This window comes from Oncorhynchus keta, chromosome 13 (assembly GCF_023373465.1).
Source record: "Oncorhynchus keta strain PuntledgeMale-10-30-2019 chromosome 13, Oket_V2, whole genome shotgun sequence".
Lineage (NCBI taxonomy): Eukaryota > Metazoa > Chordata > Actinopteri > Salmoniformes > Salmonidae > Oncorhynchus > Oncorhynchus keta.
The window spans coordinates 42320276-42333432 of NC_068433.1; the positions used below are offsets into that span (position 1 = coordinate 42320276).

Genomic DNA, 13157 nt, shown 5'->3' on the forward strand with positions numbered 1-13157 from the left:
AGTTGCCTGTGAGCACCATAGCTTCACGTATCGTGTGCTTTTTTAAATTGTTTTGTGCGTTTCACGTCAATAAATATGTGGAACCCATATCACGCTGCGCTTTGGTCTGAATGTTCTTACGACGATCGTGACAGTATTCCTATATGCTTAATTTTGAGTTATTAATGTAACTTTAGTTGTTCTAAAAACGTTGGGATATATGTTTTCATTTTTAATACATTGTAAGGCTGCATGATGAGACTCTAAAGTTGCATGAAAGGCATGAGCTCTGCTTTGTTTCTTGCGTAGACTGTACTGTACACACTGCATTGGGCTTCTCATTCACAATTTGACAAGCCCTTGATAATGCCAAAAATTTCACAGTGGCATCCCCTTTGTGTGCGTAATGCACCCTTAAAAGATCCATGCCTTTTGCGGCTCACATGGCTCTCCATCACGTGATCGGGTCTTTCTCACAGGCTATAAGTGAAGAGAGACACATCGTGGACGTAGCTGCCCACGTCCTCATCCAAATCCGAGGTGCATATTGAAGATATTGGAAGAACTGTCCACATTTACTTTTCGTCAGCCAATAAGATGAGTAGGCCTAACGAACAGCAAAAGCACTAGCCTACGTCAATCTACTATCCGCGTAGTACAAATTTTGACCTATTTTATTCTGTGCGAGAAATAAATATTCCAAACAAAGTCTGGGACAGTTGTGGGATGCAATAAATCCCAAATTAATACAACCACTAGCAGCATAAAAAAGTTTTTATACAATGTGGCTGACGCAACAGATCAGAAAGATTAGCTTAAAATGTTGATCAACTGTTAGGCTATTTCTTCACATTATAAGCCCAGCAATGCGGACATGGTAGTAGGCTATAAGGGCAAATGTTCCTTTAGCGGAAAACACCATCGAAAGTGACCGCAAATTATTATTTTTTTTACCTTTATTTAACCAGGCAAGTCAGTTCAGAACAAATTCTTATTTTCAATGACGGCCTGTTCAGGGGCAGAACGACAGATTTGTACCTTGTCAGCTCGGGGGTTTGAACTCGCAACCTTCTGGTTACTAGTCCAACACTCTAACCACTAGGCTACCCTGCAATTGTGCATGTACTGTTTTTATTATAAAGGTGCATTTTTATGGTGAAAATTATCTTCCCCAAACTTGAAACTCACGTGCTGCTTATGTATGACAGTTAGGCTCTACATGTCATGACTTCTACCGAAGGTAACTCCTCTCCCTGTTCTGGCGGCGCCGGTTTACTAGTCGCCACCGATCCCTTTTTCCTTTTCTGTTTGTTTTGTCTGTGATTCTTTATACACCTGGTTTCATTTGCGTTTATTTCTGTGTGTATATAGGGTACCTGTTCCCTGCCTTAGTTTGTGTGGGATTAGACTTTTGTGTATTGCGCTCGATTGTATTTGATGTTTGTTGTTTTTTCGCTATTACGCACGTGTATGTTAAGTGTATGTTAAGTGTCGGAACTGTTTTTGTTCCTCCGTGCGTTTCCACGACTTTCTGAGTATCGAGAGTGTAGTTTTTGGATTTTTGTCTGTGCAATTTTTGTATTGGTGGACTATATTATTAAACACGCTTTTCAGACATCCCTGCTCTCCTGCGCCTGACTCCTACACCTCTCACCGGGACGCACGTTGTCACACTAAACCCCTTGTAAAATGATTTAATGTGCTTCATTTTAAGAAGTTATATGGCCACTTTAGTTGTGATTACAAACCTTATTAAAACATATAGGCCTATGGGCTAGGCTACATGAGGTGTGATACAAACCTTATTAAAACATATAGGCCTATGGGCTAGGCTACATGAGGTGTGTGACTACGATACGAAAAAGTCAGGAAAAAAGCATTGTTTCCTATTCTAGGCATCATTCACAAGTGACAATATATAATTCACAAGGGATAGGCTAGTATTGTCACCCATCAGACTATTATTGATATAATCTTGTCTTCACATATACTAAATAATATGTGTGACATTTGTGTTGATTTAGAATGGACCGTTACCATGCATTATCTATGAACTTAAATAGTGAATGGAGGACACTTTCCCCCGTGGTTTATTTTCATGCCAGCCAGGTAAGCTACTCTCATGTTGTAAATATAACCAATGTGCTTAATATAAGGGAAGTTGAGAAGTAAATATAGTAGGTCTAGCCTATAGAAAGCTGATGGGATCCTCCTCTTTTTAGTAGATGCCATCACTCTTTTCTCCTGCAATTGCATAGCCTATAGAAATGTTGTGAACCATGAGCTCATGGGCTCTCATTAAGTGTTTGATTTTCAAATACATTTGTATTGATGTCAGAGTTACTCCTAACCACCGGTGTGGCGGTTGTACGGTCACCGCAACAGCCCTAGTTGTGATTAAGATCTAATGTGATTTCACACCACTTGGCTGGCTTCTCTGATTTAATCTACTGCTGGCTCTGGACTGGAGGCATATACGAACTGACGGGTGAGGAGAGAGGGGGACAGGGGAGGAAAATGGGGGGGCAGATGGAAAGGAGGGAGACAGGCAGAGGGAGAGAGAGAGGGGGAAAGGGGATGTCGTGTCACAACTCGTATCACTACAAGTGTTTGCCACTGTTTATTCTGTCGCTCTGTCAACAGGAATTAGTCAACTTCTCATCCTGTGTGTGTGTTTTGAAATGTGTTTTGAAACGATTTGAAATCGTGTTTTTTTTTACATTGGATAAAAGCATAGACAGAGAGCTACACAATTGTATATCATACACTGCATTTGAGGAACAATGGGAATGTAATTTTGCTTTGAATGTTGATAAACTTGTAAACTTTTGAGAAAATGGCCTTTGAATGTGTTGGTGCTACTACTGGAGAGCTCTTCTTTGTCTACACCCATTCAGCATCGTTCACACCCTCTTAAGCTTTAGCTTAAGGGTTGATCCAAGCTTTCTGACCTAACAGCAGCAGTCAAGCACCCAAGCTAACTTGCTAGCTACTTTCAGACATCGAAGTGAGAGAGAACAATTCACTGAACATTACTCACCCTAGCAGAGCTGGTTATGCTGTTATGTTATCCAGAGCGTTGGTGACTGCAACTGTGCTGTCAGGTTGTCCGTTTGTAAATTCAGAGTATTTCGTATTCAGAGCGAACACTGGACACTCAGGCCGGTGAGTAGGGTTGATCCAAACGTTCTGACCTCACAACGGCAGTCAAGCATCCAAGCTAACTGGCTAACATTGGCTTGCTTGCTAGCTACTTCCAGACACATAATGAGAGAACACCCCACTCTGACCAATTTACTCAACCTAGCAGAGTTGGGTAGGCTGTTTTTCATGTTATTCAGAGAGATGGTGACTGTAACTGTGCTGCTGGCAACAATTTAATGACTCTTTTTTTCCCAATGTTTACTGACACTGGTCATATTCAACGGGTGTTGAGCATTCGTAAATTCATCAGTTATTCTGCGCTCTGGCACACTCAGATAAGACATGTAGCTACCTAGCTAGCTATCTACAGTTGAAGTCAGAAGTTTACATACACCTTAGCCAAATACATTTAAACTCAGTTAGTCACAATTCCTGACATTCAAATGCAGTAAAAAAATCCCAGAAGTTTACATACATTCAATTGGTATTTGGTAGCATTGCCTTTAAATAGTTTGACTTGGGTCAAACGTTTCGGGTAGCCTTCCACAAGCTTCCCACAATAAGTTGGGTGAATTTTGGCCCATTCTTCCTGACAGAGCTGGTGTAACTGAGTCAGGTTTGTAGGCCTCCTTGCTTGCACACACTTTTTAAGTTCTGCCCACAAATGTTCTATGGGATTGAGGTCAGGGCTTTGTGATGGCCACTTCAATACCTTGACTTTTTTGTCCTTAAGCCATTTTGCCAAAACTTTGGAAGTATACTTGGGTTCATTGTCCATTTGGAAGACCCGTTTGCGACCAAGCTTGAACTTCCTGACTGATGTCTTGAGATGTTGCTTCAATATATCCACGTAATGTTCCTCCCTCATGATGCCATCTATTTTGTGAAGTGCACCAGTCCCTCTTGCAACACTGCACCCACACAACATGATGCTGCCAACCGCGTTCTTCACGGTTGGGATGGAGTTCTTCGGCTTGCAAGCATCCACCTTTTTCCTCTAAACATAACAATGGTCATTATGGCCAAACAGTTCTATTTTTGTTTCATCAGACCAGAGGACATTCCTCCAAAAAGTACAATCTTTGTCCCCATGTGCAGTTGCAAACCGTAGTCTGTATTTTTTTATGGAGGTTTTGGAGAAGTGGCTTCTTCCTTGCCGATATAGGACTCCATTTACTGTGGATATAGATACTTTTGTACTTGTTGTTTCCTCCAGCATCTTCACAAGGTCCTTTGCTGTTATTCTGGGATTTATTTGCACTTTTCGCACCGAAGTACGTTAATCTCTTGGAGACAGAACACGTCTCCTTCGTGAGTGGTATGATGGCTGCGTGGTCCCATAGTGTTTGTACTTGCGTACTATTGTTTGTACAGATGAACATGGTACATTGAGCCGTTTGGAAATTGTTTCCAAGGATGAAGCAGACTTGTGGAGGTCAACAATTTTGTTTCTGAGGTCTTGGATGATTTCTTTTGATTTTCCCATGGTGTCAAGCAAAGAGGTACTGAGTTTGAAGGTAGGCCTTGAAATACATCCACAGGTACACCTCCAATTGACTCAAATGATATCAATTAGCCTATCAGAAGCTTCTAAAGCCATGACATCATTTTCTGGAATTTTCCAAGCTGTTAAAAGGCACAGTCAACTTCTGACCCACTGGAATTGTGATACAGTGAATTATAAGTGAAATAATCTGTCTGTAAAAAATGTTAGGGAACATTTCTTGTGTCATGCACAAAGTAGATGTACTAACCGACTTGCCAAATCTATAGTTTGTTAACAAGAAATTTGTGGACTGTTTGAAAAACGAGTTTTAATGACCCCAACCTAAGTGTATGTAAACTTCCGACTTCAAATGTAGGTAAAACAATGAATCATAATCCCAAATGTTGGCGTTACTACCCTGCATGAATCTGCAGGTAGCTAACCAACCAGGTTCAATGTTAACCTTCGGCTATAACTAGTGGCCCTGAGGTACGAGTTATAAGATCATGCATGTAATGTCAGCTAGCGAACCAGACAGCTAACCTTAGCTAGCTAACAGTACTCTTTCTTGAAATTAGAAACATGTAATATCTTTAAATGTAGCTAGTTAGACTACATCATGGTTGGACGTGTCTCCTGATGCATGCCATGGTTGCCCTTAGTTTGAAGATGTAATCTCCTTAGCTATCATACTGAAATTCCACTGATTTCTAAACTCGGTCCTCCAGAAAGTGGAGAGCATACACGTAACGTTAGCTGGCGAGCCAGCCAGCTAACATTAGCTAGCTAACAATACACTTTAACTTGACATTAGGTTTATGCTCCAGTTTCAACTGTTCTGCCTTACTATTATTCGACCATGCTGGTCATTTATGAACATTTGAACATCTTGGCCATGTTCTGTTATAATCTCCACCCGGCACAGCCAGAAGAGGACTGGCCACCCCACATAGCCTGGTTCCTCTCTAGGTTTCTTCCTAGGTTTGGACCTTTCTAGGGAGTTTTTCCTAGCCACCGTGCTTCTACACCTGCATTGCTTGCTGTTTGGGGTTTTAGGCTGGGTTTCTGTACAGCACTTTGAGATATCAGCTGATGTACGAAGGGCTATATAAATAAATTTGATTTGATTTGATGAAGTTTTACTACGCGATACATTAAAAAAGCACATACTGACCAGCTCAAACATACAGATTCATGCAGCCCAATACATGGCAGACCAATACAAACTCATCTCTCTGCATTTTCGGCACACTCATTATCTTAGCCAATCATGGCTAGCGGAAAGGTTGCTGTCTTTTTCTGTGGCTAAACCAACTAAACCAACTGGTAATTTAACAATTGTATTTGTATTTACAGATGGCATACACGTTTGGTATGAAGGCACATGAAAGTTCACATGTCCCTGAGTGCACTTCTGCCAAAAAACGCATTTTGATAAAAACGAGTTCAAATGGCCCTCCTGTTAAGTAGTGACCTGCGACATATGCCTAGTTTCCTGAAACGGGTCACATATGTAATGTTCTCAGTGCCAGCTGCCTGGGCTGAACAACAGAACCTCAGGAGTGTATGCGTGTGTGTTTTGTCTGTGGGTGTGTGTCCTTTAATTCCTCTGCTGGCGTGTCATATTCTGTCATGTTCAGGGACGTCCCCTCATGAGAGCAGACAGGAGGGGACCCAAAAAGACGAGCGACACACAAACAAACACTACACAACAGCCAGTGGGGACTGACTGTCTGCTACAATCAATAGAGAACCATACGCTACGCACACACATACACAGATGGGAATGTATACGGGAATGTACACGAAAGTGTATGTGATTAATTGTGTGTATGGGATATAGGAAGGGATGGTGTGTATGTTTGTGTGTATGATGGAGTTGTGTGAGTGAGTGTGGGTATGTATGTACTGCATTTCTGCATGTATTTATACGTGTGTGTGTGTGTGTGTGTGTGTGCGTGTGTGCGTGTGTGTGTGTGTGTGTGAGAGAGAGAGACTGCACTCGTTGGTCCAGGGGAGCTGTTGTACTGACATTATATTGTAATTACAGAGTGTGTGCTTTGTTTAGTGGATGGCTAATTATTCTGTTTGTGTTATTCAGGGCCCTGGGGTGGTGTGTGTATGTGTGTGTGTGTGTAACCTGCCTGTTGTGTGTTTAGAGACTAATTGTGGAGGTTGTTTTAAAGGTCCAATGCAGCTGTTTTTATATCAATATCAAGTAATTGGGTAACTCACTGTAATTGTTTTCAATTAAAATGGTCAAAAAGAAAGCTGAATATTGTAGCTTCTTAACAAAGAGCCATTTCTCAAGCAAGAGTTGTGCTAGGACTGTCTGGGACTGTCTAGGACTGTCTGGGACTGTTTGGGAGTGGTCAGAGTGGGGAGGGGGAACATGAAAACGAGCTGCTATTGGCATAGAGGTGTGGAACTGTCTTTCTATTTTAGCGCATGTTGATGTCACCATTGAAACAGTCTGATATTTCATACACTAAAAGGGCATTATAATCATTTTCACAATTTCACAGTATTATTCCAAACACAAAGTGTGGAAATATATATAAAACATAGGAAATCACGTTTTCGTATAGGGACTATCTGTGACCCTTGTGGATATATTGGGAGGGGGCGTTTGGGGGGCATGGGTGGTGTCATGTAGAGGAGGGGTTGGAGGTGTGTGTGTGTGTGTGTGTGTGTGTGTGTGTGTGTGTGTGTGTGTGTGTGTGTGTGTGTGTGTGTGTGTGTGTGTGTGTGTGTGTGTGTGTGTGTGTGTGTGTGTGTGTGTGTGTGTGTGTGTGTGTGTGGATGGTACCAGGGCTCTGAGATGGTGACCTCTATGTATCTCACAGCTTTCAGAGTGTTGCACTTTGAGAGTGAATGGGAGAGAAAGAAGGGGAGTGAGAGAATTCAAGGTCATCAGCTACCAATGCTATATCTTACCATAGATGATAATAGCCCAGACAACAATTCAGCTATTCAACTATTCAATATTTGTGTACCTGTACTTGTGTACGGAAGCCTTTTCATTAGACACGTTAAATAGCACTCAAATGCAGCCTTGAAAGTTAATGACCGAAAGGGCCCTATGTTCTCATCTCTCAATGTCAATGAGAAGCGAGGACCATGAACTTAGTCAAGTAGGAAAACTTTTTTATATTTACTCATTTTGAAAAGGATCTGTATATTAGAATGAGATGCCTATCTGTGTGTTGAACACAAAAGATTCTCAGACCTTCCAATCATCAACTTTAATTCAACCCATTCAACTCAGACAGAACATGACATTGTTTCAGATGCTGACTATCTTCATATTCACCCCTCTAAATGAGATGGAATTGACCCTAATCCTGGTAGGAAGTGGGTGTGTTTGTGCTTGTGTATGTGTGTGTGTGACATATGTGAATGTATAATATTGTAAATATGAGGTGTGTGTAACCCTGTCGTGTGTGCGTGACACCTACGTACTGTGTGTGACCCCGGAAGTGGTTGTGTGAACAGACAATGCGTGTGCAACGTGATAAAGCGGAGTAGATTTGGTGTCATTCTGTGTGTGTGTTCACGTGTGATGAGATGGGCTTTATTCATTCAATAAAGCAGGATCAGTGTTCAACTCTACTCATCACCACCTCCCTCACAACTCCCTCTGTTGCTGCCGCTCTGCACACACACACACACACGCACGCACACACACACGCACGCACGCACACACACACACACACACACACACCTCCAACCCCTCCTCTACATGACACCACCCATGCCCCCCAAACGCCCCCTCCCAATATATCCACAGTTGGATGAGCACCCCGTCATCAGACTCCGCTCCTAGCGAGAGGTTACACCCTCCAGGTCGTTCTCCAGGACCCCCTAGCTTCTCTGTACCAGTCTCCGTTGCCTCCTTTCCCTAATTTAATCAAAACTTTCAAAAGCATGCCCGGTCAGATGTTCAAACATCCTGTATGTCTGTCTGAGTAAGTCCCTCTGTCCTCACTGTCCTCCAAATGAGTTGTAATTGCAACGCAACCTTCAAAGCAAAAGGATACATTTGTCATATAAGTAATTATGGAGTGTGTTGCCCTTTTATGGCGTGTGTTGCCCTTTTAATTATGGAGTGTGTTGCCCTTTTACGGTTGTAATTATGGTGTGTGTTGCCCTCTTAATTATGGAGTGTGTTGTCCTTGTAATTATGGTGTGCGTTGCCCTCTTAATTATGGAGTGTGTGTATTAGTTGTCTATGACAGAGTGAGTCTCCAGATTGTGTGCAGATAAATGAGTGGCGTGAACTGATGATGCTCGTGTCTTTATGTCTGGTTGTCCAGATAAGCAAAACACTCAAGAGCTACTGTCACTGTGTTTTCAGTTACCTACTCTATCTGGCTGCCTGGCTCTATCTGGCTGCCCGGCTCTCCCTCTTTCTACTGTATCCCTCTCGTTCTCACACCCTTATGTGAACGTTGTGGGAACGTTGTATGAACTTTGTGGGAACTTCGTAATGTAAGCAGAGGGTCTTACGGTCTCTCTCTCTCTCTCTCTCTCTAACTCTCTCTGCTATAAAGAATAGGTCTGGACACTACCAAACTATAGATTCCATTCACAACCGGGAACTCATTACAGCCCTTTCAACCACCACAGTGGATTAACACTGCAGAGTAGTAGAATAGCAGTCTCACAGGCCTCCATCGGGAGATAGCAGGGACATGGAGCCACAGCAACAAAGGCAGATTTTAATCATGGTTTCTGGGAGAATGTGTTTATGTGTTAGGGTAAATACGAGTGTGATCAGGCCAAGGGATTGTGTTCAGTTTCACTCTGGCCACTATAGGAAAACAGGGACGCTGGAGTAAAGGCACACAGTAAAAGCACACGCACACACACACACACACACACACACACGCACACACACACACACACACACACACACACACACACACACACACACACACACACACACACACACACACACAGAGATGAACGCACGGATAAACACACCCTCGCACCCACACACTCTCTAAAGCATGCTGTAGGAAGCTCCATTGTTTGTTCTTCCATCCATAGCTCATGTGAAGGCTGTTGTGTAGACATCTCCTAAGTGCATAGGGTTAGGGTTAGTGTCTTTGTGTGTGTAAATACATGTAAATACTTGTCCCTCTCTCAGCGGCCCAGTGTGAGGGTGAGGGTGAGAGAGAGAGAGGGAGAGAGAGAGAGAGAGAGAGAGAGAGAGAGAGAGAGAGAGAGAGAGACATAGAGAGAGAGAGATACGTGTTATGTGTTACGTGACCAATGGCATGGACAGAGGACGGTTCTCAATGATTAACGATTACCATCGTTGGTGTTTTTTTGTGTCATTTTATGTTCAGAACAACCAGCAGTCCCCAAATCACATCTCTAATGTTCAGAACAACCACCAGTCCCCAAATCACATCTCTAATGTTCAGAACAACCACCAGTCCCCAAATCACATCTCTAATGTTCAGAACAACCACCAGTCCCCAAATCACATCTCCAATGTTCAGAACAACCACCAGTCCCCAAATCACATCTCTAATGTTCAGAACAACCACCAGTCCCCAAATCACATCTCTAATGTTCAGAACAACCACCAGTCCCCAAATCACATCTCTAATGTTCAGAACAACCACCAGTCCCCAAATCACATCTCTAATGTTCAGAACAACCACCACTCCCCAAATCACATCTCTAATGATCAGAACAACCATCAGTCCCCAAATCACATCTCCAATGTTCAGAACAACCACCAGTCCCCAAATCACATCTCTAATGTACAGAACAACCAGCAGTCCCCAAATCACATCTCTAATGTTCAGAACAACCACCAGTCCCCAAATCACATCTCTAATGTTCAGAACAACCACCAGTCCCCAAATCACATCTCTAATGTACAGAACAACCAGCAGTCCCCAAATCACATCTCTAATGTTCAGAACAACCACCAGTCCCCAAATCACATCTCTAATGTACAGAACAACCAGCAGTCCCCAAATCACATCTCTAATGTTCAGAACAACCAGCAGTCCCCAAATCACATCTCTAATGTTCAGAACAACCACCAGTCCCCAAATCACATCTCTAATGTTCAGAACAACCACCAGTCCCCAAATCACATCTCTAATGTACAGAACAACCAGCAGTCCCCAAATCACATCTCTAATGTTCAGAACAACCACCAGTCCCCAAATCACATCTCTAATGTTCAGAACAACCACCAGTCCCCAAATCACATCTCTAATGTTCAGAACAACCACCAGTCCCCAAATCACATCTCCAATGTTCAGAACAACCACCAGTCCCCAAATCACATCTCCAATGTCCAGAACAACCACCAGTCCCCAAATCACATCTCCAATGTTCAGAACAACCACCAGTCCCCAAATCACATCTCCAATGTTCAGAACAACCACCAGTCCCCAAATCACATCGCCAATGTTCTGACAAGATACAAACTGTACACTCTCCAATCTGATGACTTGGTGGTGTGTGTACTGTAAGGGGATTTTATTTAACCGTTATCAGGGAGTCATACTGAGACCAAGGTCTCTACAGATGAGCCCTGAATGACATAAATGACAGAAAATACACACGTCAAAATATAAATACAAAATGCAAAACAGAAAGAAAAACACGGTCATACAAAACAAACACATGAATCAGTGTTAAGGTCATCATGTGTATAACATCATACATCTCTGGGAGCTGCAACACAAATGAACTGGGGCTAATGATCCATCTGTAGAAGGGGGAGAAGGGGAGAAAGGACGGAGGGATGGAGGGAGGAGAGAAGGAGAGAACAGGCAGTGTTTTGGTGTTTAGCTGCTTGGAGATACCTCTAACCTTTTCTGTGTGTGTGTGTGTGTGTGTGTGTGTGTGTGTGTGTGTGTGTGTGTGTGTGTGTGTGTGTGTGTGTGTGTGTGTGTGTGTGTGTGTGTGTGTGTGTGTGTGTGTGTGTGTGTGTGTGTGTGTGTGTGTGTGTGTGTGTGTGTGTGTGTGTGTGTTAAAATGGCTTCTGTTTATGTGTTTTAAATTAAGAAGGTTTTTATGAATGTGTTTGTTAAGAGGTTTTATGCATTATATATCTCACTGTGCTCATTGTCCAAAAACATGCAATAGACGGAGCATTCGCTGATGAGATAGAGGAACGGTAATCGTCAGGAACGTTGAGAACAACTTAGAGGTGAATCCAATCTGATGAACATCAGATGTTTTTCCTGATCTTTTCACTGGGAAAAAAATGGATTTCTGTCAGTGATTTGGCCTCAAAATAGCTCATTGTCTCTGAGGATTTCATTAACATGAGATGATGAGGATGAGGAGGGTTATGTGTGTGTATGTGTGTGCGGTGGAGGGGTGATTGTGTGTGTGTGTGTTCAACACAATCCTGTTTTTCCACGGGGACTAACAGAATACTGAGATCACAGTCCCGGCATAAAGTGCTTGCCATCTATTCATGAACTAAAAGGTGACATATTTAACATTCACGACTACAGTTCCTGTTTCCTTGTTATTAACTGGTATCTTGTTCAGTATGTGTGGCTAGTTGTCACATCTTCATGGTGTGAACTGTTCTTCCTGTAAACACTGTCTAAGCTGTTACGTTGACATGCTTCCTGATGTCAGTCGTGATTCCGTTGTCTCCACAGCTGTTAGTGTCATTGTGATTGTCCACTTTAAGGGATGGTATACCTTTATAGTAGAGTTCCCATATCTCCAAAGGGGTTTAACATTGTGTGTCTAATGGTGTATGTTTCTCTCTGTGTGTTTGTACTGTGTAGGGGTCGGTGGAGCCTAGTCTTCTCTCACCCTGGACTAAAGTGACTCCAGCTTCAGAACTGAACCACACAGCACCACCACTCACTGACTGGTAAGGATAGTTAATATGCTATTTAGCAGACGCTTCTATGCACAGCCGCACGTTTTTTACTCTAGAGGCTCGAGAGCCACTTTGTTCCTTTTTTTATTTTTAGGGATACCTTAAGGGCTCTTAAAGTTCAAAATCAAATAGCTAAATGATCCTTGGTACGATCCTTGATATGACCATTTTAAAACAATTCCATAAAGCTTAGTAGAATCCCCCTCCCCCAGCTTAGACAGGGCTTAGAGGGTTAATGCTGTGATCTACCTTACACTAACAGTACATTAGAACTAATGATGTGACCCACCTTACACTAACAGTACATTATAACTAATGATGTGACCCACCTTACACTAACAGTACATTAGAACTAATGATGTGACCCACCTTACACTAACACTACATTATAACTAATGATGTGACCCACCTTACACTAACAGTACATTATAACTAATGATGTGACCAACCTTACACTAACAGTACATTAGAACTAATGATGTGACCCACCTTACACTAACAGTACATTAGAACTAATGATGTGACCAACCTTACACTAACAGTACATTAGAACTAATGATGTGACCCACCTTACACTAACAGTACATTAGAACTAATGATGTGACCCACCTTACACTAACAGTACATTATAACTAATGATGTGACCAACCTTACACTAACAGTACA

The 13157-nt window shown here is 42.4% G+C and overlaps 1 protein-coding gene across 1 annotated transcript in view; it reads left to right on the top strand.

The window, feature by feature from the left end:
- Positions 1–13157, top strand: part of LOC118372206 (transcription factor SOX-5-like) — a 310655-nt gene that overhangs the window by 94499 nt on the left and 202999 nt on the right. The window contains exon 3 of the mRNA XM_052460188.1: positions 12394–12482. The gene's annotated coding sequence lies outside the window, so the exon portion shown is untranslated. The remainder of the gene's footprint in view (positions 1–12393; positions 12483–13157) is intronic.